At 36.6% G+C, this 25,095-nt stretch overlaps 1 pseudogene; it reads left to right on the plus strand.

Annotated features, from left to right (window-relative positions):
• The window catches only part of LOC149191030 (putative ubiquitin-conjugating enzyme E2 23), a 54,905-nt pseudogene extending 39,580 nt beyond the window's left edge, over nt 1-15,325 (plus strand).
• Nucleotides 15,326-25,095: the final 9,770 nt, after the last annotated feature.

Raw genomic sequence — 25,095 nt, forward strand, 5'->3', positions numbered from 1 at the left:
GCCTTGACCCTTGATCAGCTTGGTAGGCTTGATCTCAAGATCATATTCTAATAATGCCGCTATCCATCTACCTCTCCTACCTTCTGAGTCATTCCGCACAAGAACTTCTTGTATCGCTGCATTAGGAAAATAAGCAAGAGTAAAATGTAAATTCTGAAATCTTTGATTGCCTTTACCAAAGCCAAGGCCTGTTTCTCAATGATGTTGTACTTAAGGGCTACATCCCTGATGTTGCAATTGAAAAATGCTATTGGCAGTTCGGTTTTATCCCTTTTTTGCATTAGTATTACTGCCATGGTATGCTTAGAAGCAAATGAAAATACAATAAAATCATTGGAGTAATCAGGGCTGATTAAAATAGGGGTAGTGGTTAAGGCAAACTTTACTACATGAAAGGACTTGTGGGCTTCTTCGGACCACTTCACCTCATTATCCTTTTTCAACATATTGGTCATTTCTCTAAGATGTTAAGCCAAATTAGGAATAAATTTGTGTAAGAAATTCATCTTACCATTGAATGCTTGGATTTATTTCTTGCAGCGAGGGAAATCAATTTGTTGTATGGCTTCTACTTGTGAAGGGTCAATCTGGATGCCATCCTTTGAAATGATGTGGCCGATAAGTTTGCCTTCCTCCACAGAAAACATACTTTTCTTTGAATTGAGAGAGATCTTGAACATTCTACATTTATGAAAAATGACTCTTAAATGATGCAAATGTTCATCATCTGAATGTGAAAATACAGTTACATCATCTAAGTATACAACTAAGAAAACATATTTTTCATTTGAAAAGGCTATGTCCATGGTACGCTGAAAAGTGGCCCCTGCATTTTTGAGACCAAATGACATTTTTTCATATTTGAATGTGCCCCAAGGTGTGGTGAATGTTGTCTTGTCCTGATCATCTTCATGCACTAAAACTTGATTGTAACCAGAGTATCCATCCAAAAGAGACAGCTGGGAAGTGCCAACAACTCCCTGAAGGATATTGTCCATTTTGGGAAGCAGATAATTATATTTCAGAGATACTTTGTTTAAATTTTTGAAGTCTACATAAAGCCTAATTTCTTTGGTCTTGTTTCTCATCGGGACTAGATTTGACTTCCAATTAGAAAATCTAATGGGAACAATGATGCCCGCCTTGAAAAGTCTATTAATTTCTTTCTTTATGGATGGAAGCAACCTGGGGTTAATCCTTCTTAACTTTTGTCTAAAGGGATTTTGATTGGGCTTACTAGGGATGGTATGCTGAATTATTTCTTGTCATACTCCTTTAAGTCTGCATAATCCCACACAAAAACATTAGAAAATTCAGACAATAAATGAATATATTTTTCTTTTACCTCGGGAGATAATGTTTTGGACAACTTGATCATTTTTGGTTTTTCTGTTGTTCCAATGTTCGTGTCTTCCACACCTTTCTCACTAGGTACTAATGTAGGCTTCCTTGCTACATCATCCTGATCAAACAAGTCTTCCAAAGGTATAAGACCTTTTAGAATATTGTCATCCTTCAGCTGTAGTATATCAACTTGTGCTGCCTCGATGACTTAATCATCTTTGTCATAAACTTCATCCTTAGAACAATTTTCAAACTCTCCTTCTCTATGAAGAAAGTTATTCACCTGTTTGTCATCCCAGAATACTTGCTAATATCACAAGTTGTCAGGAACAGAGGGTCGATGCTTCACATGAATCTCAAACTTCTTGTTTGAAAACTTGGGATTTTGGAATTTCTTGTAGCTGTAGCTAATTAATATTCCATAACATTTTGACTCCTTGGTACAACTAAAAGTGTATATTCAGGAAACATCCTAAGAATATGTAAAACCACATTTCTATATTGTTTCATTCATGGATGGCAAGCTTGATATTCACCTTTAACTTTCTTGATCACAAGTTTTGAATCCCCATACACTGAAATTTTCCATGCACCTAACCTTTTCAAAGTCTTTAAACTTGTGATTAATACTTCATACTCCTCCTCATTTTTAGTGTAATCAAAAGATAACTTTTATGAGCATAATCTAACATTATGAGGGAGCTCACCTTGGTGATGATGTGGACTTTGAATCCAAATGCCAATACTTGCTCCATCTTTCCCAAGAGCACCATCAAAGTCCATGGTACAAAGGCCATGTTCCTCTTCCAAGTGATGTACATCTTGTTTCTGTTTTGGGTCAATTTTTTGAACTTTTCTTCAGACTGTTCTGAATTTTCCATTACCTTCTCTGATGGCTATTCTGATGAGCTTGGAAAACTTTCTTTTTCCTGATCTGAAACTATCTTTATACAATTAAAAATCTCTGGTTCGTCTTTAATTTCCACAAGCTGACTATCTACATCATTTAGTCCACTATGATTATATAAAATCAATGACTCTAAATTTATATGTACAACATTTATAGGATGATTATTGGGTTTCTCCTTGCTAGTTATCATGAATTTCATTTTGGTTTCTCAGTACAACTTCCTCATTTGCCCAAAAATCGGGATGGTGGCATAGGAGAAGTCTAACTATAGTGTGCCTCTTAGTTTCGCTCCCTAGGATATTGACAATAACATCCCAAATCGTGGTGGTATCTCAGTTACCACCACATCCATTAAAACATTCTTTGCCAGGATTTGGTCCAGGGATAGTACCAAATCTTTGATTAGACCAAGAAAATGGACCTTACCAGAATCAAAAGAGTACAAGTCATGGTACTCATGAGTTATATCTAGACCCAACCTTTCCATGATGGCTTTGGGAATTAGATTATGGGAGGCTCTGGAGTCAAGCATAGAGTTATGAAGAATGTACTGATGGATTCTTAAACTTAGGTAAAATGGAGGAACATCACTATCTCCTGACTGACCATCTATGGCTGGACCAAAAATTAATTCAAGCTGGTCATATTCAATATTAACCATGTCAGACATAGGATCAACTTTCAACATTTTAACTATGTCAAACTTGTAATGGCTATTTTTGACAAATTCAGTAAGATGGATTGACACTTTCAACTTTGAAATTTCAGTTTCTAAATTGAATGAGCTGGATTTGTCTACCTCTTTTTGGACGATGTCTCTTTTCTCGGGAACATCTCTTGGTATCTGATCCTTCTTCTGACTGTCCTGGTCTTTGTTTGGATTGCTTGCAGATTATTGATTTACTTTTCTTTGGTTATCTTCTACCAGCTCTTTACCTTTGATTTGATTTCATTGAGGATTTATTTTTGGTTGAGTATTCTTTTGCTGTGATGTCCTTTTCTGAATGGAAGTGATTGGGACATCTCTATTTCTCAAGGAATATTACATTTGCTGAGAGCTAGGTGCATTTAAGTATCCTATTTGATAATCATCGGATTGAGTTTCCAATGCATTGTCATTTTCCAGTATGTAGTCTTCATCCTTAGGATCCTCCATCTCCTCGACATACTTCTCATTTTTAGTCAAGAAAATGGGATGGTAATATTCCCTAAAGAAGTGATTTTCCTTGACAATCGAGTCTATTTCATCATCAAACACTCCTTGAGCATAGTTCTACTGCAAGGGTATTCGAATGGGCTACTGAGATGTCGATGCTTCAGAAGGTTTCTATTCTCTCTGTTTAATCCTGTACTGAGGTTGCTGCTAGTTTCTGAAGTTTAGATTTCTAACTTGTGGTTCCTGAGGTCTATTTGAATTTATCATCTGGTCAGCCATTCTCTCCATGGTTATGATCAATGCATCTAGTTCTTGATTGGTGGAAGAATATTGTTCTTCTTTGATGGTTACTTTCTTTTCCGGTTTCTCATGTTTCAACTGAGACTTTTTAATCATCAAGTTTGCTTCCACACTTACCACATTATTTTGCATTTCTTCCAGAGTTACAAGATCTCTTTCCCTTAGTAGATAAGCCATCCCTCGATTAAAAGCATCTAGGTAATGTTGAAGTGCCAAATTGGGTGGAGGTTTCATGTTATCCGGAATGGAATTATAGATATGAATAAACCTTATAGTGAACTCCTGAACCATCTCATTAGGATTCCTTTTCAATGTATTGTATTGTGCCAAGATATGCAATGGTTTCTTCTTTTCCCACCACCTGGCTAAGAACAACTCATTTAACCTTTGAGGAGTATCGATAGAGCGTGTTGCCAAACCACGAAACCACTTTTTCACATCTCCAAAAAAACTTTGGTCCATTAGTCTCATTTTAGCATCATCTTCATCAACCTCCTCTGTGTCAATGAAATCAACCATCTTATCAATATGTTGCTATGTTATGACTCCCGGGATGCCATCAAAAAGAGGAAGTCTTTGGCCATAGGTCTTATTAAATATGCCAACTGAACAGGTAATTCTAAGGGTGAAAATCTCGCCATGACTCTTGGGGAAGGGTGAATGGGAACTACAATGGGTTGAGTTGGATGGGATGAAGATGGAGGTGGCGATATGGATGTTTTCGGAGGTGTAGTAGGGGGTATGGTAGAAGATAAGATTTCAAGTTGATACTGGATATAGGCGTTTTCTGTAGTAATTTGAAATTGATCGGCTAGGCTTTGAAATTTCTCAAAATTAGACCAAACCTCGTGCTCAAGTTTTGAAGACTGTGATGTAGCAGAAGGTTGACTAAACAAGGAATTTGAGGCAGGTAGGTATGAATCAAACTTTATGGGATCAAATACTTCCTCCATAATAAAATACTCAGACTTCGAATGAAATAGGGATAGCTCAACTTTAATGTCAAAAGGAATATCCTCAATACTAAGTATCTGATTTGGCAAGGAAGTGGTCCTTTCCAATTTTGTGCTTTTAGTCTTGGGAAAATGGACTTTAGGCTTTCTTAACAATATTTCAGGATCATCAACTGGAGAATGAGGATTTGGGTCAGGGTTTGACCTGGTATATCTTTATGGAGATAGTATCTTAACAAGGTCACAGACTATGTGAGGTAAAAGACCTAGGACTTTGAGCTGAACGAAGATATCTTCAAAGGAAAGTCTTCAATAGAGAAATGTTAAGTTAGTAAGGATCGAGAGCTTACCAATGGAATGAATTCTGATTGAACTTATGACTTGTAACCTTCTTTTCTTTTTGAACAAGCTCTGATTGTCTTCGACTGAGTCAACTGGATTAGGATGTAGAATTTTGCCTTGTTTGTCTCCTCGAGGCCAGCTCTACAATCTCGAAAATGCAATTACGGAATCAACCTTTATGAAGCTTAGTCCCATCATCCATAAGACCAAACTTGAATGATAACTAGTTGTACACCCAGGGAAAATGAACCTTTCGTTCCCCGACAACGACGCTAGTATGTTATCACTCCTTTGGATCTCCAAGGCTGAGGAAGAGTCCAACTGAGGTAACCACAGACCAACCTTTTGACTTGGTAACTAGCCCTACCAAGTCGAAGAGGGATCTCTTCAAAGGATCATAGCCAAGAGGGCTGGATGGATTAGGGTTTTACACTAGATATAGTAGCTCAAGGTTTGTTTGATTTGATTTGATTGGGGTAGTCACTAGATGAGTGAATTAGGTCAGAGAGTGAACTAGGTCAGGGAAAAATGAATCAGAATTGTAGACATTTATGGGGCAAGGTAGGTAAGTTACTTTAACAATTTTTAGTATAGCGATGAAATGGTTTAGACTGATGAGATGCTAAAAAGAGCATGAAAATCATGAATTCTTTTTAAATTGAATAAATTAAACAAATTATGATGATTTTCCCAAAACATAGCATAAAAGATGTATTCTGCTTATCACACCTTGAAAGTAAAACATACTTAGAAGTGAAATTGATCATGAAAGGTACAAAACATTCACACACATGTAACTAAAGAAGAAACAATGTCAAAATAGCATGCCACAAGAATCCCACCAAAATAGCTGCAACTCATCCAATATATTCCATGCCAAAGTCTGAAACACTAGTAAAACATCCAATTGAGTCCAACCTGTAGAATGACTGAAATATTACATGATATAGGCCTCAAAACCAACTCATCCTAGCCTCAGGGTTCGAATCCATGAGAGGAGGAGCAGTTACAACAAAAACTAAACTGATAGCTAGAGTGTAGGGTGGTTAAAGTGACTCATCCCTAACTTAAGTGAACTGATTCATTACAAGTCATGGAGGCCATTTACCTAATATAATTACCCTAGGTAATAGTAAAGCATAATAATTACATCAACCACATCAATTACATCAGTAAAACATTGATTTCCCATAGGTAAAAATCAAATTTGGAGAGAAACAGTGAAAAACTGGGCCAACTGTCAAACGCGCAGTGCCATCTTCAGACCCACTTTTGCATGCCTTTCCGGTGTCCAAATTGAGCCCAATAGCTCATTGGAAAGTTTATCGTGTATAGTTTCCAAAAATTCCATTGGTTTTAAAAATGGGCTTGATTTTGACCCTCCAAAACTCCATTCTCCCAAGACTACTCAAACGCGCAACTCTTGGTCCAGAAATGAGGCATAAACATGATTTTTAGGTAGTTTTTTTTCCTTTTTCACCTGCCATTTTTGCATTCCAAGGCTGGAAACATGGTTTTCCTAGATGTATTGGTCCTTATGAATCCACTGGTGGCTTCCATTCCTCCAAAAAATTCCTAAAAAAAGTGCACAACGCCTAAGGTGTTGCGCATTTGACCAAGGCGCTGATATGAAATTGCCTCAAAAAAGACAGGAAAGACAATATTACAAAAAATGAACCAAGAGTCTTCAAAATTGGTTAAGGAGATGATGTTTGGTGTATCTAGGCATGGAGTGAAGCCTCTGCAAGTATATCAAGCTTCTTCTTCTCTTCTTGGTGATTTAGGGCTTGAATTCTTGCCTTAATAGCCTTGAGCTTTACCCTTGCTATTTGGTTTCTTCAGAAATAATACTTTGCCATATTTCTTTGAATGTCACTGTCTCTTTTGGCCTTGTCTAGGAGATTTTCAAGATGTTTTTTCACCCTCTCAAGCCAATTCTCCCGATTCTCATTGTTCATTTTGGTAAATTTTTCATTTAGGGTGAGCTCATTAGCTAGTTCAACCTCTTTCTGTTTTTCTAGCTCCAATGAAATTTTTAGGCCTCTTGTTCTTGGCCTTCTTCTTGGCACTTGTTCCTCCAGCTGGTCACTATATTCTCCATATGCTTCATCAAGTAAAGCCTTAACATTTTCAACCTCTCTCTTTACCTTGATGAGCTGAATCTCCATGAGCTCATGTTTGGTCTCAAACTTCTTGTTTTCCTGCTCATAATATGGGATGATGTATTTTTCCCTCTGTAAGTTGGCCTGTAGCTCCAGGATGAGTGCATCCTTTTCTTTGATGAAAATTTTTGTGCTCTCACTATCATCATGCTCACTTAGGTCAACTAAGTCAAAATCCCGCTTTCTCTCATGGAGGTCCTCCTCCTACTGTTGGATCCCTGTCTCTGCCATATTTTCCTTGCCCTTCTGTATCTGCTTTGCTGATGAAGAAGGTAAGGTCCCTCCCACAATCTGTGGGGAAAACACTTGCCTATGTCCTCTCTGATAAGTATGTGTCAAAGTGCCCAAATTAGCCCCTTTAAGGTTGATGACCTCACCCTGTTCAATGTGCTCTTGCTCTCTGATTTCATCTCTGTTAGATGAATGAATATGCTCAAGAAATGGCGATGATGGAGGTGATGATGGAGGTGATGGAGGAATGATCTATGGGCTGAGATGGAGGAATGGAGGTGGAAGGATGAGATGATGAAGGGATTCTTTGAACATTTTGAGTAGATGAATGAGTGAATATGGGATTAGCTATGAAGGTACTCCATGAAATGTTGAGTTCCTTGAGATGATAAATGATTAAGATTTTAATGAGGGAATGATGAAAGAGACTCTTCATTTGATCTTTATACTCCCTCTTTTGGGAAATGTAGGCCATCTTCTCGACACTTCGAAAAATATAGTAGGGTATATTGAGCATTTTTACCCTAGTGAAATGAATTAAAAGCCGAATGTGATAAGAATAGAGCCTAGAAAATCTACCTTCACATGAAAAATATTTCATAATAATCTTCATCATTAGGGCATATCTGTCAAGGAGTTATGAAAAAGGAAAATAGCCCCTTTTTTCTTTTCGATACCTTGGTTTCATGTAAGGCTCATAATAATGTCTCTCCAAATCACCTTGTTTAAACCATTTCTCCCCAACATTTGGGATTCCAGTGGTAGCTGATATAATGGCAGTAGATAAAGTAAAAGTGATACCTGCTAGAGTGACTTTTTTGTCTTGGAGTTTAGATATGAAGAGCCTAGTCAACTCAGGATGATGTTGGACTGCCTGAACTTGCTCACAGAAATCATAACAACCTAGATATTTGAAGGATGTAGCAGTCATAGATGCCAAGAGTTCCTTGAGATTTGTGGGCTCAAATCTGTGTATTTTGCCTCCTTTGTGTATTTTCTTGACCTCTATTTATTTTCTATTTGTTTCCTCTTCCTCATTGTGTGGTTTGTATTCCTCTTCTGCCATGGTGTTTAATATCAAACCCTAGGAGGTATAAGGTAATTGGAATGTGGTTTTTTGGAAATAAGAAATGGGGAAGGGTAAATTTGAAGGAGGTGGGTGAAGGGATATATTTTATGGAGGAGGATATAAGGGATTAGTATAATAGCTTTTGGGATGGGGAAAATTGTTGCAATGTAGGGGGTTTGGGAGCCTAGGTCATTGTGGCACCTAGGAATTAGGGTTTTGGGACAAAAGATTTAGATTTGGGATAAAAAGGTTTAGGGAAAAGGAAGGAAGGTGCAAGGGAGTGTACAAAGGAATTGAGAGTGCAAGGGTAGTTTTGGGGAAGATCTAGGGTTTAGATATAGGATAAACACCAAATCTTCCATTAAACCTTTAACACTTTAGGAGTGACTTAAGGAGGAAGAAACACACATTCCTTAGCTGGTACTTACTTGTTTGGAGGTTGAATGCACTTTGGAGGAGTTGAGGAGGTTACAGTAGCCTTCCTGGACACGGGCAATGCTAATGGAGAGTGCAAGAGCACCTTAAGGGAATGCACAATGCCTTGAGGGAACGCGCATCACTGGGTAAATGCATAGCCCCATAAGAGAATGTGCAACGCCTACTCTGTTCTGTTGATTTTCGCCCAAAACTGTAAAAAGGGTCTCTTGGGGTTTGCTCAATCAATGGTAGGAGGAAAATGAAGTTGAGTTTGAAGCGAAGAGGTCCTTTATAGCTGAGTGAATTTTATCTTTTGAATTTAAAACCCACTTTCTAATGTTTCATTTCACCTTTTTGACCTCTTTGCTAATTTCCTTTCCGACTTTTTCCTTTGTACGTGGATGATCTGGAGTTTAGGCAATCTTTACTTTTGAATCTTTCTTGGATGATATTGGCAATAGAGTTTGAGTCAACAGCTAGGAATAGTGACTTATTACATATGACAAACATAAATTTACATAAATAAATAAAATTATTACATCTCTCTTTTTGAAATAAAATTACAATCTGAAACAAAACTTATACTTTTGGAATGAAAATTAGAGCTCTGGCCACCATAGTTACATGTTTGCAAATCCTCTTTGAATTAAAAAGGGATATTGTTTCTTTCACTCTCATGCTTTTTTTGGCCTTATGCAGTGAATGGTGTTTTTATTGGACCTTGGAGGAATTAAACCTAGTGTCAACCGAATGGGACCTTGAATAACCAGACCTCATGTAGACTTGACTGACACAAGACAGGAAATTAGTTTTTAAAATGAATGTATGCTTAGTAAGGGCCGACGACAAATCTTAAATCAGATTAGGGAGCTAGATAGATCAAACATCTGGGTACATCATTGGCTCTCAGCCGAGGAGCTTCAGATCTCTGGAAAATGAAAAAAAGTATGGGGAAATGATCTTAGATCTCTGTCCTCATTTCACACTATATTAACTGACCCTGAAGATGAATTATTGTGAGGTCTCTCTAAACATGGTGCTTACAATCCTAAAGAGGGTTGGCTCATAACCATTGGCATAAGATAACCCGATTTGCCCTTCTGGTGGTCTAAACATTTATGGAAGCTTAAGGGGTTGCAAAACGTGCGTTTGTTAGTTTGGTGCATTATGGAAAACAAATAGCCAACCAAAGAAAATATGAAGAAACGAGCCTTTCACGACTCCTCTTGGTGTTCTTTATGTTGACAATCTAAAGAATACACATAGAACTTATTTCTATCATGTGAAATGGCTTACACGACATGAAATTTAATTTATCACGGTCTCTCTTTATCGAATAGATGGCAAGGTAGCTCCATATCACAAGCATGGGTTCACTAGTGGAACAAAACATCATCAAATAAGCTCAAAAATATACCTTTGTTTGTGTGCTGGGGAATATGGATCGGGTGTAACCAATTTTTTTTTCATGACTCTCCCTTTTGATTGGACAGAATAGTGACACATGTCTTAGAAATGTACTCCTTGCTCTTAGAAGATGAGACCACCTTTGTCCCCTGCATCATATCATTGGAAAACATCGACCACTCACACCCCAAAGGATATTTTGATGAATCCTCACAGTAGGGAACATGTGGCGGAGGGGTTGTTCTATATCTTACTGATCATCATTATTTCAAACTAAAAGCCGGTTTTGGTCAAGGAACCAACAAATTTGCAAAATTACATAGTCTTAAGCTCCTACTTCTATTTGCACTTGAGAAACAATGCACCAAGCTACAAATTTTCGGTGACTCAAAACTGGTGATCGATTGGGTCACATCACAATCCACCTGTCACACACACTCTCAGAAGTTTATTGGATGAAGTAATGCCCCTCAAGACACGTTTTGACTTCCTCTCTTCTCATCAAATTTACAGGGAGCAGAACGATATTTCAGATCAATTATCCAAATAAGGCACTTATGGACCACAACAACAATATCGAGTACCAATATTATCATTGACCATTCATGGACAATCAATAGGTAGATGCAGTCACACATGATTGATCATATTTTCTTGATCCTTTTTGACACTTATGGACCACTGACACAGATGATCTTCATATTTGATATCATTACAACACCCATATACTGGATTATATTTCTAGAACTTTGTTAACATGATGTACATATTTTGTTATATGCTAGGATGATAGAACTGATTCATCTGATACCAATAATACTTTTTGAATTATGAACTATGAACCATACAACATGTAATTTTCATCTTTTATCATAATGGAAATTACGATTTTTCCCGGGGGGAGGGGGAAAAATGTCTATTTTTGTTGATTACATAGGGTTGTGGCACTTTTCTGGTAATAAACCATAATATTTTCTACCAAGTTAAATAAAATATTAAGTAACATTATTGGAAATTTCAAGGTTTGTGAATATTGAAATGTTCTCCTATTGATGAACCACAATCCAATATCATTACTCATGCAAGATGTAAATAAAATCCCTTGATTTCACCTCATAAATGGAGAGTGCATAAAACCCCATTTCTTGACTTAGCCAATGCAAAACACATCATAATACAAAAACTATATTGGTAAATTGTGGGAAAGACTCTTGAATCCATCCCGTACCATATATGTCCATGCACCCAAATTTCACAAATATGTAACAATAATGTCAGCTAAACACATAATGAAATATTATTAGTTTTCTGCACACACACCACTTGTCATCTAAATACATAATGAAATATGTTTCTCCTTTATACTATTCTAATACCAATATTATTTTTTAATTGTCATGTGTCAAATTCATATTAAGTAGAGAAGGAATTACAAATCTCAAAAAGCAACTATAAACCAACCTAGATTCTAATATTAATATTATTTTTTAAATGGCATGTGTCAATTTCATATTAGGTTTTAAATGCCATGTGTCAATTTCATATTAAATAGAGAAGGAATTACACATCTCAAAAAGCAAATATAAACCAACCTTAAAAAAATTACTTTATTTCTTTATAAAACTAATATAAAATGAAAATTTATTGAGCCAACATTAAAATTTTATTTTATTATTAATATTTTGCTATTTTGTTAATATAAGTATTATTTTTATTGTTTTGTTAATACAAATATTGTTGAAATTAAAATTCACTGAGTCGACATTAAAAAAATATTTTATTATTACTATTGTGTTTTTTTAAAGAAACAAGTAGCTTGTATTGATCAATTTGGTAAACGAGCGAGTACCCTTACATACATGGACTATTTATCATCTATTGAATTCCATAATTGTTCAAAAAAGAGTCTATTACTACCTTGCCTATACCAAAATATACCCTTGACATGATTGATCTTATATATTCTTCAAAATATTCCACTAAATACTGCTAATTTACATAACATTTAAAAAAGAGGAAAGTTTCCAACAAAATTCTACATTCTTGGTGGATTGTTGTTAGCATCACATTCCCATTTTCCTCCAATGACTGCATTGGAATTTTTGGGTTGATCTGTTCCTTAGGCTCACCTAACAGATCTTTTTCAAGAGCACTTGGAGAGGGAGGATCTTGCAGTCTGAAGAACTCTTTAGGGATGCCTAAAGCATCTGATTCCATTGTCACTTCTATTCCATCAACCTTTGAACCAATATTTTCAACTTTGGTGGCCAATTTTTCCACCCTTAACTGGAGTCACTCCATATCTTCCCACAATGCCTCTAACTACCACATTATTATAGAGAAATGTGACTGTGCTTCCAACACCACCTGCTCCCCAACTCTGTCCAATTTGATAAGGTTATCTTTTACCGTAACTAGACACTGAACCATCCTGAGATTTTCACCGCCTTCATTTTTTAGAGAGGCCATAATTTCAAATGAACGAAATTTCATTGTAATCCTAAGTAGCTCCATCCATATCAAGCACAATTTATAATTAGAAATGTTTCCATTTCCTTTCCCCACTTCCATCGTATCACATTGGATGCCCTTGAACCTCATTTTACTTCTGATCTCACTGAAATCATGCAACAAATCCTTCACCCAACGTTCAATCTCACCACATTTACTCCCATAGAAGGGAATGGAGTACTAGACTCGTGGATTTTATGTCTTGAGGTGAATTCACATGCTGGATGACAAAATCTGTCCTTGATGGTGACAAATACTTTCTCCGTTAACCACTGGGAGGGCACTATGCCAACATTGACAATATCGAGAGTCGTCACTTCGAGGGAATCATTGATGGCTCATTTATAATATTAATTAAAACCATGGCAGCAATTGGGGCCCAGTTATACCAAATTAACTTATGGTTTAATGTATCCACCACCTCTATAAGATTATGCCATCTAAACTTCATGGAATGAAATGGAATGTTAGATTGCCTTGATCCAAGAGAAGAACACCTTGCTCAAGATGAGCACCTTTGTTGGCTTGCTTGTATGCATTCTGATTATTCTCTCTTTTAATGTGGTAAAAGGATATAATATCAAAATTTTGAATTTGTCTTATAATTTGAACGTCCAATGGAGATAGATCTTTCTCAATGACGTATTTAACTTTATGAAATTTTTGGATGATTAACACTGAGTCTCAAACCATGTAAATTGGAGAATACCTCTCTCTAAAGCTAACTTTAGGCCTTGTGAGAGAGCTAATGCTTCTGCTTGGTTATTGGAAGATCTTCTCAACCCATGTAAATTTAGTCTCAATTTCTTCATCGGAGTAATATATTACCCCTCCTGCTCTTACCTCCCCATTACCATCATGCTAATAGAAAAATTATTCTTATTATTTTATGAATATAAATATTTAATTTAATGTAAAGTTAAAATAGAAAATAAAATATTTTATTTATTAAATACATTTAAAAACATATATTATTATTATATATATTCGATTATGTAAATATAATTATTATTTTACTATTTTTAAATAAATTGTTAGGGGACGACATGCACCCCAAACAAATAGTTGAGGTCCCCATGGTGACCTATAAAGAGGTGAGACTCGGTACAAATAAAGAACATCCTGACACTTATTACAAGAAAGAGAGTCAAATCGCATTTTCCGAAAGAAAAGTTTTGCATATTAGAGTCGAGTTATTTCATTTTGTCCCGAGTCCTGACTATAAAATCACATTGACTGTGTGCAATGGAGTCCTGACTATTGCTTTCTCTTTCAGAAATTTGCTATCAAGAATTGAAATGGAGGACACATACCAGAACGAAGACAACCATGCATCAAATCCACATACAACTCAACTGCTAAAGATGCATCAGAGACACTAGTTTCAATGCGAACCGCGCGTCGACATTATCAAGATTTTGGGAAGAAAACTCTATATGAGATTCAACAAAGCAATATGATGTACATATGCACACAGAAGACATAGTCCAATATGTACAACACAAAGGTTTAATTTGGATTGTAATAAAAATTGTAGATGATTTTGATTCAGATGAGGATGATATAGTGAAGATGAGGATGAAGACGAGTATATTCCAGAAGACTCTGCACAGATTTTTTGGACGAATTTTTCAGAGAGTATAGAGAAAGCCGATGAGCTTGAGGTGATTAATAGGGCATTTTTCCAAGGTGATATTGTGGCAATAGCTTTAGATCCATTTGGACAGAGAGGCATAATGGTTAACATGGATGTTACAGTAGATTTGTTAACTCCCACATCATTTAATACTATAAGAAACGTTTCCAGTAGAGATATTTAACAAAAAAGGGTGTTTGTGCGCGGTGATTATGTCATTCATGGAACTTGGGTGGGAAGAGTCGATGAAGTGGTTTATAATGTTATCGTGTTATTTGATGATGAATCAAAATGCAAACTAATGAAGGACGACCCTGACCACCTTATTCCAATCCCCAACAATCTCCATTATGCTTCCTTTCCAAGGCAACGTGTCCAGGGCAATTCATCAACTGTTTTCAAGAATTCTCGATGGTTGTGTGGTACATGGAAGAAAATAACAAGGAAGGTACAATATGTAATGTGGAAGTGGGATCATTTTACGTCGATTGGATTGCTACAACAAATATTGATTGCAATTCTTAGTCAACTGTCACTCCTGCAAAGAAACAGGACCCTAAAGAGCTACAACTATTGTCTTGTTTTTCATACGCTGGCGACTGGTGTCTGCTTCCCGCATCTGAAAGGAGAATGTTAGAAGTTACTATGCCTGCCACATATGACACTGTTGCCCACATAAAATATAATGCTCCTGATGGGAGGTATTTGTGGGAAATAAACGGACTAAGGTAGATGTGATATGGCAAGATGGTACAAGTACATATGGTATAGATTCTACACATTTGATTCCCATCGATGATGCTAGGGATCATGACTTATTTCCTGAACAATATGTATTGGACAAGGGTTCAGATGATGATGACGGCGAGGCTTCCGAATCAAGATGAGTGGGAATCGTGAAAAATATGGATTCAAAAGAATGCAAAGCAAGAGCAAGGTGGTTGAAAGCTGTGGATTGTCCACAAGATACACTAAAATTTGATGGAGAGGAGTTAGTAAGTGTGTATGAGCTGCCTTACCATCCAAATTATAGATACTTATTTTGTTGGGGACATCATTATACGTCGTCACTCCGCGTTGTCTGGGGAAGCAGAAGTGCTGGCATTGTGGATCATTTGGGTGACCACATAGAATCTAAGGATGAAATACGAAACAAAAATATTTTTGAGACTGCACATGTATCTACAAAACAGCTTAGATCCATCTAACACTGGATTTATCATTCTCCGAGAGGGATCAAATCCCTCAAGGTGCAAACCTTCTTTTTGGATTGTAGAACTTGAGGAAAGGTTTTCACCTCAGTGCATGATAGATCCAGTGTTAGATGGATCTAAGCTGATTCAAGTTGAGGGAAAAAATGTCACATTTTTAGATTGTCATTATTTTGTATATGTTTGATATTAACTTCAAAATTCACATTATGTTTTCTTTTCTTGGCATGACCATATCATTCTCTTCTTTAATTTAGTTTGTGTTGCTTGCCTTGAATGGTTTGTACATCTTTGTTTGGATGCTTTGAGTGGTTTGTGTGTTTGTGTTTGGATTTGGATGATAATGTTTGTGAATGTTACATTTGTTGTGTTATATTTTTATATGTGTATGTAATTGTCTATTAGTAATTAGTTGGTGATGAAGAAGGGAGACAATCTTGTCAATAGTTTGTAGGAGGATTGATATTGCACATCTATTTCATTTAATTTTAGGTATCACAACTTCTAACAACTAATTAATTCTCAATAGTGTCGCTCTAGGTATTACTAAATATATCTTGAAGAGTAGTTTTAATAATTTATTGCATCAAGATTACTCTTGAAATAATTTTTTTCTTTGATAATGTTTGAAATAATTTATTTCCTTCAAGAATATTTTGATGATTTTTTATCTATAGTCTATTCAACAAAGTCAAGAAATAATGTATTTTTGAATTTTTTTTAATGAGTGGCTAGAATTATAAAATATTTACATTATTTGTTTCTCCAAACAATTATCACATCTCCTTCAAGAATATTTTGTTTTGTTTTGAATGTTTATAAATATATCTTTTCCTCTTATAAATGTTATGAATACATTATTATATGCAATTATCTATTAGTAATTTTGAATATATGTAATTTTTACTATATTTTGAATATATATAATTGTCTATTAGTAATTAGTTGGTGATGTAGAAGGGAGACGATCTTATCAAGGATTAATTTGCACTTTGCAGGAGGATTGATTATGCACATCTATTTCATTTTAATTCTAGGTATCACAACTTTTGACAACTAATTAATTCTTAATAGTGTCCTTTTAGGTATTACTATATATCTTGAAAATATTTTTTCTTAATAATCTACAATGTCAAGATTAACAACATCTAATGCATCTAACGTAAGCAATCAAATAAGATTACAAAACAACATCTACATTGAAATCAATGCATCTAATGCAAGAAATCAAATGAGATTAGAAATCAACATCTACACTAAAATCAGTGCATCCATTGAAAGCAAATAAATAGGATTATAAATCTAAATCTACACTGAAATAAATGCATCCAGTGAAAGCAATAAAAAATATTACAAATCAACATCTACATTTAAATCAATGCATCTAGTGCAAGAATTATTCTTTCCTTTCTCTCCCCTCCATCTAATCTTGAAAAATATTTTTAATAATTTACAATCTCAAGATTAATAACATCCAACATATATAATGCGAGAAATCAAATAGGGCTAGAAAACAACATCTACACTGAAATTAATGTGTATAATGCAAGCAATCAAATAATATTAGAAATCAACATCCACACTGAAATTAATGCACCTAGTGAAAGCAATCAAATATAATTAGAAATTAGCATTTACACTAAAATCAATGCATCTAGTGCAAGCAATAAAGTAGGATTAGAAATCATCATCTACATTTGAAATCAATGCATCTAGAGAAAACAATCAAATAGGATTAGAAATAAACATCCACACTGAAATCGATACATTTAGTGAAAACAATCAAATATGATTAGAAATCATTATCTACACTGAAATCAATGCATCTAGTGCAAGCAATCAAATAGGATTATAAGTCATCATCTACACTGAAATCAATGCATCTTGTGCAAGAAACCTTCTTCCCTGCCTCCCCCCTCCATCTATATCTATATGTCCCTTCATCTCTCCTCCTTTGACTCTCTATCTCAACCCCCCCCCAAAAAACACACACGCTCTCTCTCTCCATATATATCTCCCCCTCCCTCTCTCCCCCTCTCTATCTATCTCTTCTTCCCTCTCTTCACCTCCCATCTATATCCCTATCTCCCTCTACCTCTCCTCTCTCTCTCTATGTCACCCTCAAAGCATATACACTCTTTCTCCATATCTATCTGTCTCTCCCCCCTTCCTTCCATCTCTCCTTATTTTTCTCTCAATATCACCCCAAAACATACACAATCTCTCTCTGTCTCTCCCTTGTCACACTCTCTCTCTATCTCTCTCCACTTTTCTCTCTTTATGTATTTCTTCTTCACTCCCTCTCTACCCCTCCATCTCCATCTCAATTTCCCTCTCTCTCTCATCCTCACTTTCAATTCCTCTCTCTAGTCCTTCCCCTCTCTCCCTTTCTCTCCTACCTCCCCCTCTCTCCCCCCAACTCTCTCTCTCTCTCTGCTCTCTGCTCTCTAATATTTTCACTATCTCTCTCCTCTCTCTCTCTGCCCTCTAACCTTATCACTATCTCTTTCCCTTTCTATCTGCCCTCCAACCTTGTCACTATCTCTCCCCCCTCCATCTTTGTGTCTCCCCCCTGTCTCTCTTACCCCTCTCTCCCTCTCTCACTCCTCTCTTTCTCTCTCTCTTCATTCATCCTCTTCCCTCTCCTTCATTGTATCTCCTCCTCTCCCTTGTCACCGCCCTATCTCTCCACCTCTATCATACTATCTAATATAACAAATTGAATGTTATATTAAATTTAATATTGCATTAATCCAAAGTTATTAAATTTAATAATATTAAAAATATAATATATTAATGTTAATATGAAATATAATATTAATATTATAATATCAATATTAGATTTGATGATATTTTTTACATGGCATGATAACAAAAATTATAATAAAACTACATCAAATTAATATTTTCAAATACTACAATTTTGATGTGGAAATATTTATGTCTTTAAATATTTTAATATATCCCTAAGATATGGCTTTTCCTTTTAAAGATTCATTTTAAAAATGTTTAGCTAAAAGAAATATTAAAATATTTGGGAGCAAGATTTTCGATTCTTTGTAATGAATTAACCTTTTTCCTTTGATTTAAGAAATGACACAGGTTTAGTAAAGAGTAAAAATGTTTAGATTTTTACATAATTTGAAATTTTATTGTGGTAAACTTTTTGTTAAAGGTAAATTTATGATGCATTTAAATTCATGTATATGATAAAAAGGATCTATTTAAAGCATGAAATAATTTACTAGTCATTCAAATACATATTTATATTTTAATAATTAAACTTAGTTCATTAATAAGATTAAAAAGTTATATATAATTTAAGATTGACCCAAAGATTATTTTTATTATTTTTTGAGGGCATGACATACTTACACATTAGGGTCATACTTGGTTGTAGAATGCACCTCTTAGTGCAACTAGACAGCTCTAAAGAAAACACAAAAGGCAAAGGTTAACAAGAATATTGAAGAATCTTACCTATCGTGGATTGGTGTTGGGTTGTATTATATTCTTTCCACGACTAGCCCACATAGTTAACTGGGGGTTAGAGGGGGGGGAGGTCACAAGGGGTTTTTGTGGTACCCATAACCCCACTTTATGGGGTCCGGGGCAGTGCCCCGGAAAATTTTGGTTTTGGATCCTATGTTAGGTTGGGCAGACCCACCTATGGTTTTGTGCATGATTTTTGCACATGTTTTTGGATGCGATGGTTCTCGGTCCATGCTTTTGGACGCGATGGTTTTAGGTCCATGGTATTGGATGCTTCGGCATGTATAAATATGTATTGTAACATTGAAACAAACATAATGAAAAATCAAGCTTGTAGTCCCGGTTTTAGGATCCAGGGGAAAATATTTGTGTATATGTGTTTTATGTGTTCTGCTCTCGCATTATTTATTTTCCGTGTTTTAGAATTCATATGCAGGTAACTTTTGTATGGGGTTAAAACCTACATTTGGTATCGAAGAAGTTTTGGCTTCAAGGGGATGCCTTTGTTGCTGAGGGGTTTCGCTCGGGCTTGTGGTAGACCCTGTTCAATGGGAGATCCGCGAGATCGATTCTGGTGGTGAAAGAAGATGGCTAGTAGTGGAAAGGTAGAGATCAAGAAATTTAATGGTCAGACTTTTGAGTTGTGGAAACTAAAGATGGAGGATTTGTTGGTGGATAAAGATTAGTGGATCACGGTAGATCCAGGTACTAAACCAACAGGAGTGTTTGATGAAGAATGGAAGAAGTTGGATCAGAAGGCAAAGAGCACAATACGATTGTGTGTCTCAGATTCAGTATTGTTGACTGTATCAGGGGAAGCTACAACAAAGGCTTTGTGGGACAAGTTAGGGACTTTTTACCAATCTAAGTCTCTGGTGAATAAACTATTCCTGTGGAAAAAACTGTATAACCTGAGGATGAAAGATGGAGACTCGGTGACAGAGCATCTGAACGCATTTAATACTGTGGTAAGTTAGTTAGCATCTGTTGATATTAAAATTTAAGATGAAGATAAGTGCATCAATTTGTTGTGTTCTCTACCAGATTCGTGGGATAGTCTGGTTATTGTAATAGGTAGCAATGCAACTGCCTTGCAGTTTGATGAAATAGTCTCAGCCTTGCTGACGAAGGAGATGAGACGGAAAAATATGGAGAGCCAAAATGGTGATGCCTTGTCTATACAAGGACGGTCCTAGAATAGAAACAAAAATAAGTCTTTGAGTGGGAGATCTAAATCTAGAGGGATATCTAAATCTCCAGGAAAACCTGTAAAGGTGGTGTGCTGGAAATGTGGAAAGGAAGTCCACTTTAAAAGGGACTGTAAATCTAAAGCTCTTGAAAAAGGAAAGGGATCTGATGAGGCTCCTTCTGCAGAGGCGAAAACCGCCTCAGATGAAGGTGGGGATGTGTACTTGGCTTCTTCAAGTACACATGTAGATCATGAGGCATGGTTGATTGACTCAGGTGCATCCTTTCACTTCACTCCCCATAGAGAGTGGTTCTGTGAGTATGAGAAATATGATGGTGGTGATGTGTTCTTGGGGATGATAGGAAGACTAATATCATTGGTCATGGAAAAGTAAAGTTGAAGCTGCAAGGTGGAAGGGTTAGAACACTTCCAGGTGTTCTGCATATTCCTGCATTAGCCAGAAATCTGATTTCTATTAGTAAGCTAGATGATGCAGGTGTAAAAACAATGTTCGAGAAGGATACCTGCAAGATGGTTTGGGGAGCACTAGTATTGATGTGGGGAGTTCGGATTGGAACTCTGTACAAGCTGCAAGGTAGCACTGTTGTTGATGGGTGCAACAGTTCCGTGGTTCCTGAAAGTGGAGCAGAAAATCTAGTGGTCTCTGGAGAAAAGACCATGCTGTGGCATCAAAGGCTTGGACATATTGGAGAGAAGGGCCTTCAAATACTTCATGGTAAAGGTATGAGTAATAGCTCTCTGGATTTTGATTTCTGTGAAAATTGTGTATACGGGAAGCAAAATCGGGTGAGTTTCCCCTCTGGTGGTAAGAGGGCGAAACATATATTAGAGCTTGTGCACAGTGATGTGTTTGGACTTGTGAAGGTTCCATCACTGGGTAAGTCTGTGTACTATGTATCTGTTATAGATCACTTCTCAAGGAATACATGGATATATTTCCTTAAGAAGAAATCTGAAGTCTTTGATAGGTTTAAAGAATTTAAGGCTCTAGTGGAAAACCAGACAGAGAAGAAGATAAAGGTGCTGAGGACAGATAATGGAGGAGAGTTTTGCAGTAAGGAATTTGAAGAATTCTACAAGAAGTGTGGTATAGCATGTCAGAAGACTACTCCATATACACCTCAGCAAAATGGAGTTGCAGAAAGAATGAACAAGACGTTGATGGAAAGGGCAAGAAACATGCTCAGTGGTGCCGGGTTAGGATAGGAATTCTGGGTAGAGGCAGTGGATACTGCATGTTACTTGGTCAACAGGTCACCTTCATCAACGTTGAAGGATAAGAATCCACAAGAGGTATGGACTGGTAAGAAACTCTCTCTTTCATATCCGAGGGTATTTGGATGTGATGCATATGTACATGTTCCAAAGGAGAAACAAACCAAGTTGGATAGTAAATCTGAAAAGTGCATCTTTATTGGGTATAAGGATGGTTTAAAGGGTTATAAGCTTTGGAACCCAGTAACAAGGAAGGTTGTGTACAACTGAGATGTGGTGTTCAGAGACGTAAAAGATGTTATTAAACAGGAAGTCCAACCAAAGGAACCTGAGAAAATAGAGTTTGAGCTAAAGGATGAAGAATTAGACTCTACAACAGAGGAGGAATCAGAAGATGAAGAGCCACAAACTCCAGTTGTGAGAAGATCAGTTCAAGAAAGAAGGCAGCCAGAAAGGTATAGTCCATCTTCTTTCTATTCAAATTTTTCTTTATTTATTACTGATGATGATGCCAGAACTATGAAGGAAGCAATAGATTCAGAGGATGGCAAACTTTGGAAAGAGGCCATGGTTGATGAAATGGTATCTTTGCACAAAAATGAGGCTTGGGATCTGGTGGAGTTACCGGCTGGAAGGAAACCCATTGGCAGCAAATGGGTGTTCAAGAAGAAGACAAATGCGGAAGGAAAGGTGGAGAAATACAAAGCTCGGTTGGTAGCAAAAGGTTATTCCCAGGTGTCAGGAATTGATTTTGGTGATATTTTTTCTCCTGTTGCCAAGGTAACTTCTATTAGATTAGTTTTATCTATTGTTGCTGCTTTTGATTTTGAGGTAGAACAGATCGATGTGAAGACAACATTTCTTCACGGGGATCTGGAAGAAGAAATATACATGAAGCAACCTGAAGGCTTTGCGGTGAAGGGTAAGAAAGAACTGGTATGCAAGTTAAAGAAGTCTCTGTATGGGTTAAAACAGTCACCAAGGATGTGGTATCAAAAATTTGATACATTTATACGGGGACTTCGCTTCACTAGAAGCAAAGCAGATCACTGTGTGTATTTTAAATTATTTGGTGACTGTGTTATTTATCTGGTATTGTATGTGGATGATATTGCTGGTTGGAAATGACAAAGAAATTATCCAGGATTTGAAGACCCAATTGTCCTCCAAATTCGACATGAAAGATCTTGGTGCTGTAAACTATATTTTGGGCATGGAAATTAAAAGAGATCGGGCAAAGAGGAAGCTCTGGTTAAACCATAGGAAGTATGTCGAGACAATACTGCAGAGGTTTAATATGTAGGATAGTAAACTGGTGAAGGTTCCTATTCCTGTAGCTGTGAGGTTATCTGTTGAACAGTGTCCCAAGACACAAGAAGAGGAAGAGGACATGTCCCATGTTCCATATGCAAGTGCAGTTGGTAGCTTGATGTATGCAATGGTTTGCACTAGACCAGACATTGCACATGCAGTGGGAGTATTGAGCAGGTTTACGTCAAAACTAGGAAAGGATCATTGGACAACAGTGAAGCGGGTTTTCAGGTATTTGTGTGGCACTAGTGATTATGGTTTGTGCTACCAAGGAAGACCAAGATTGGACAGAGTGTTGGATATACGTGGCTTTGTTGATGCAGATTGGGCTGGAGATCTGAATCAGAGAATTTCTACAAGTGGGTATGTGTTTAACCTATTTGGAGGTGCAGTTAGTTGGATGAGTAAGTAACAATCTGTAGTGGCACTATCAACTACAGAGGCAGAATACATAGCAGCCACTCATGCAAGCAAGGAAGCAGTTCGGTTGCAGAGATTGTGTTCAAGTATGGGGTTAGTACAGGAAGCTATAAGGATAGACTGTGACAGCCAAAGTGCAATTTTCTTGGCAAAGAACCCCGTATATCATTCAAAGACAAAGCACATTGATGTTCAGTATCACTTTGTGAGGGATATGATAGAAGACAAAAAGGTGTTGCTAGTAAAGCTGGACACTTTGAAGAATACTACAGATGCATTGACAAAATCTGTGAGCTCTAAGAAGTTCTCTTGGTGTAGAGAAACAATGGGCGTTGTAGGGCTGGATAAATGACTAAGCTCTCTTGTGGCCCCCTGTGGAAAGAAAACAACAAGTGGGAGAATGTTGGGTTGTGTTATATTCTTTCCATGACTAGCCCACGTAGTTAATCGGGGGTTAGAGGGGGGGAGGTCACAGGGGGTTTGAGGGTACCTGTAACCCCACTTTATGGGGTTCAGGGCAGCGCCCCGGAAAATTTTGGTTTTGGATCCTATGTTAGGTTGGGCGGACCCACCTATGGTTTTGTGCATGATTTTTGCACATGTTTTTGGATGCGATGGTTTTCGGTCCATGGTTTTGGACGCAATGGTTTTCGATCCATTGTATTGGATGCTTCGGCATGTATAAATATGTATTGTAACATTGAAACGAACATAATGAAAAATCAAGCTTGTAGTCCCGATTTTGGGATCCAGGGGAAAATATCTGTGTATATGTGTTTTATGTGTTCTGCTCTCGCATTATTTATTTTCTGTGTTTTAGAATTCGTATGCAGGTAACTTCTGTACGGGGTTAAAACCTACAATTGGAAATTCCGTAGGTGTTAAAGATGTACACATCAAGGTAGCATAGGTAGACGAAACCGTGTCAAAGGTATGCTATTTTCTTGTTTCTTTATAGTGGAATATTACAAAGGAATGTAGTTTCCTTGTCTACTGAAGTATTATCCCTTATTTGAACAATTGATTACGCTATCTTTCTTAGTCTCAATATACAAATATTTTGGGTATAAAAGTGTCTCTTTAAATATGTATTTTTCTACATGCAAAATATGAATTACGACATTACATAAGAAGAACAAATGGCTCTTTGCTTACTAAGCAAAGGGGGTGTTACCAAGCACTCATGCCTTCAAGATACCTAAAATTGAACAAACATTTTAGAGCTTATTTCTCAGAAATTGTTCTTGTTGAATGAATGATCTTAATTATCTACATGGTGCAACAAGTTTTCAAAGCAGTTGCGACACCCTTAACTTCAACACTACCAATTCATCTTTGATGGAAGATAAATTCCTGTTTCTAGTATTTTGAACAAGGAATTTTTGTCTTTATAGAGTGGATAAAAGGAAGATCTGCTTATTTGTTCCTCCTCCTTTGGCTCTACTATTGAGCCATTTAGTTTTTTTACCTAGATATTTTCCTTACATATGGTTAATTTATAGAGGCAGAATGGTTAAACTCTGGAACAAATACTAAATATGAAACTATTTGATAGCATGGTAGCTTAAATGTTATTTTTATTTTTTGTAAATATAGGTTGGACCTTGACAAATATTGGTGGATGATAGTGATGATGATGAAGAAGAAGCTGATAAAGATGAGATTGCTAGCTGGGAAATTATTGAAGAAGATGATAAAGATGAACCTACTAGCTAGGAAGTTGTTAAAGAAGATGGTAGATTTGACGCTACAAGACGAGAAACTTTTGAAGAAGATGGTAAAGTTGAAGCTGCAAACC

Source organism: Pinus tabuliformis, chromosome 3_1 (assembly GCF_031772625.1).
Source record: "Pinus tabuliformis cultivar Carrire ecotype Pingquan chromosome 3_1, CPIR1, whole genome shotgun sequence".
Lineage (NCBI taxonomy): Eukaryota > Viridiplantae > Streptophyta > Pinopsida > Pinales > Pinaceae > Pinus > Pinus tabuliformis.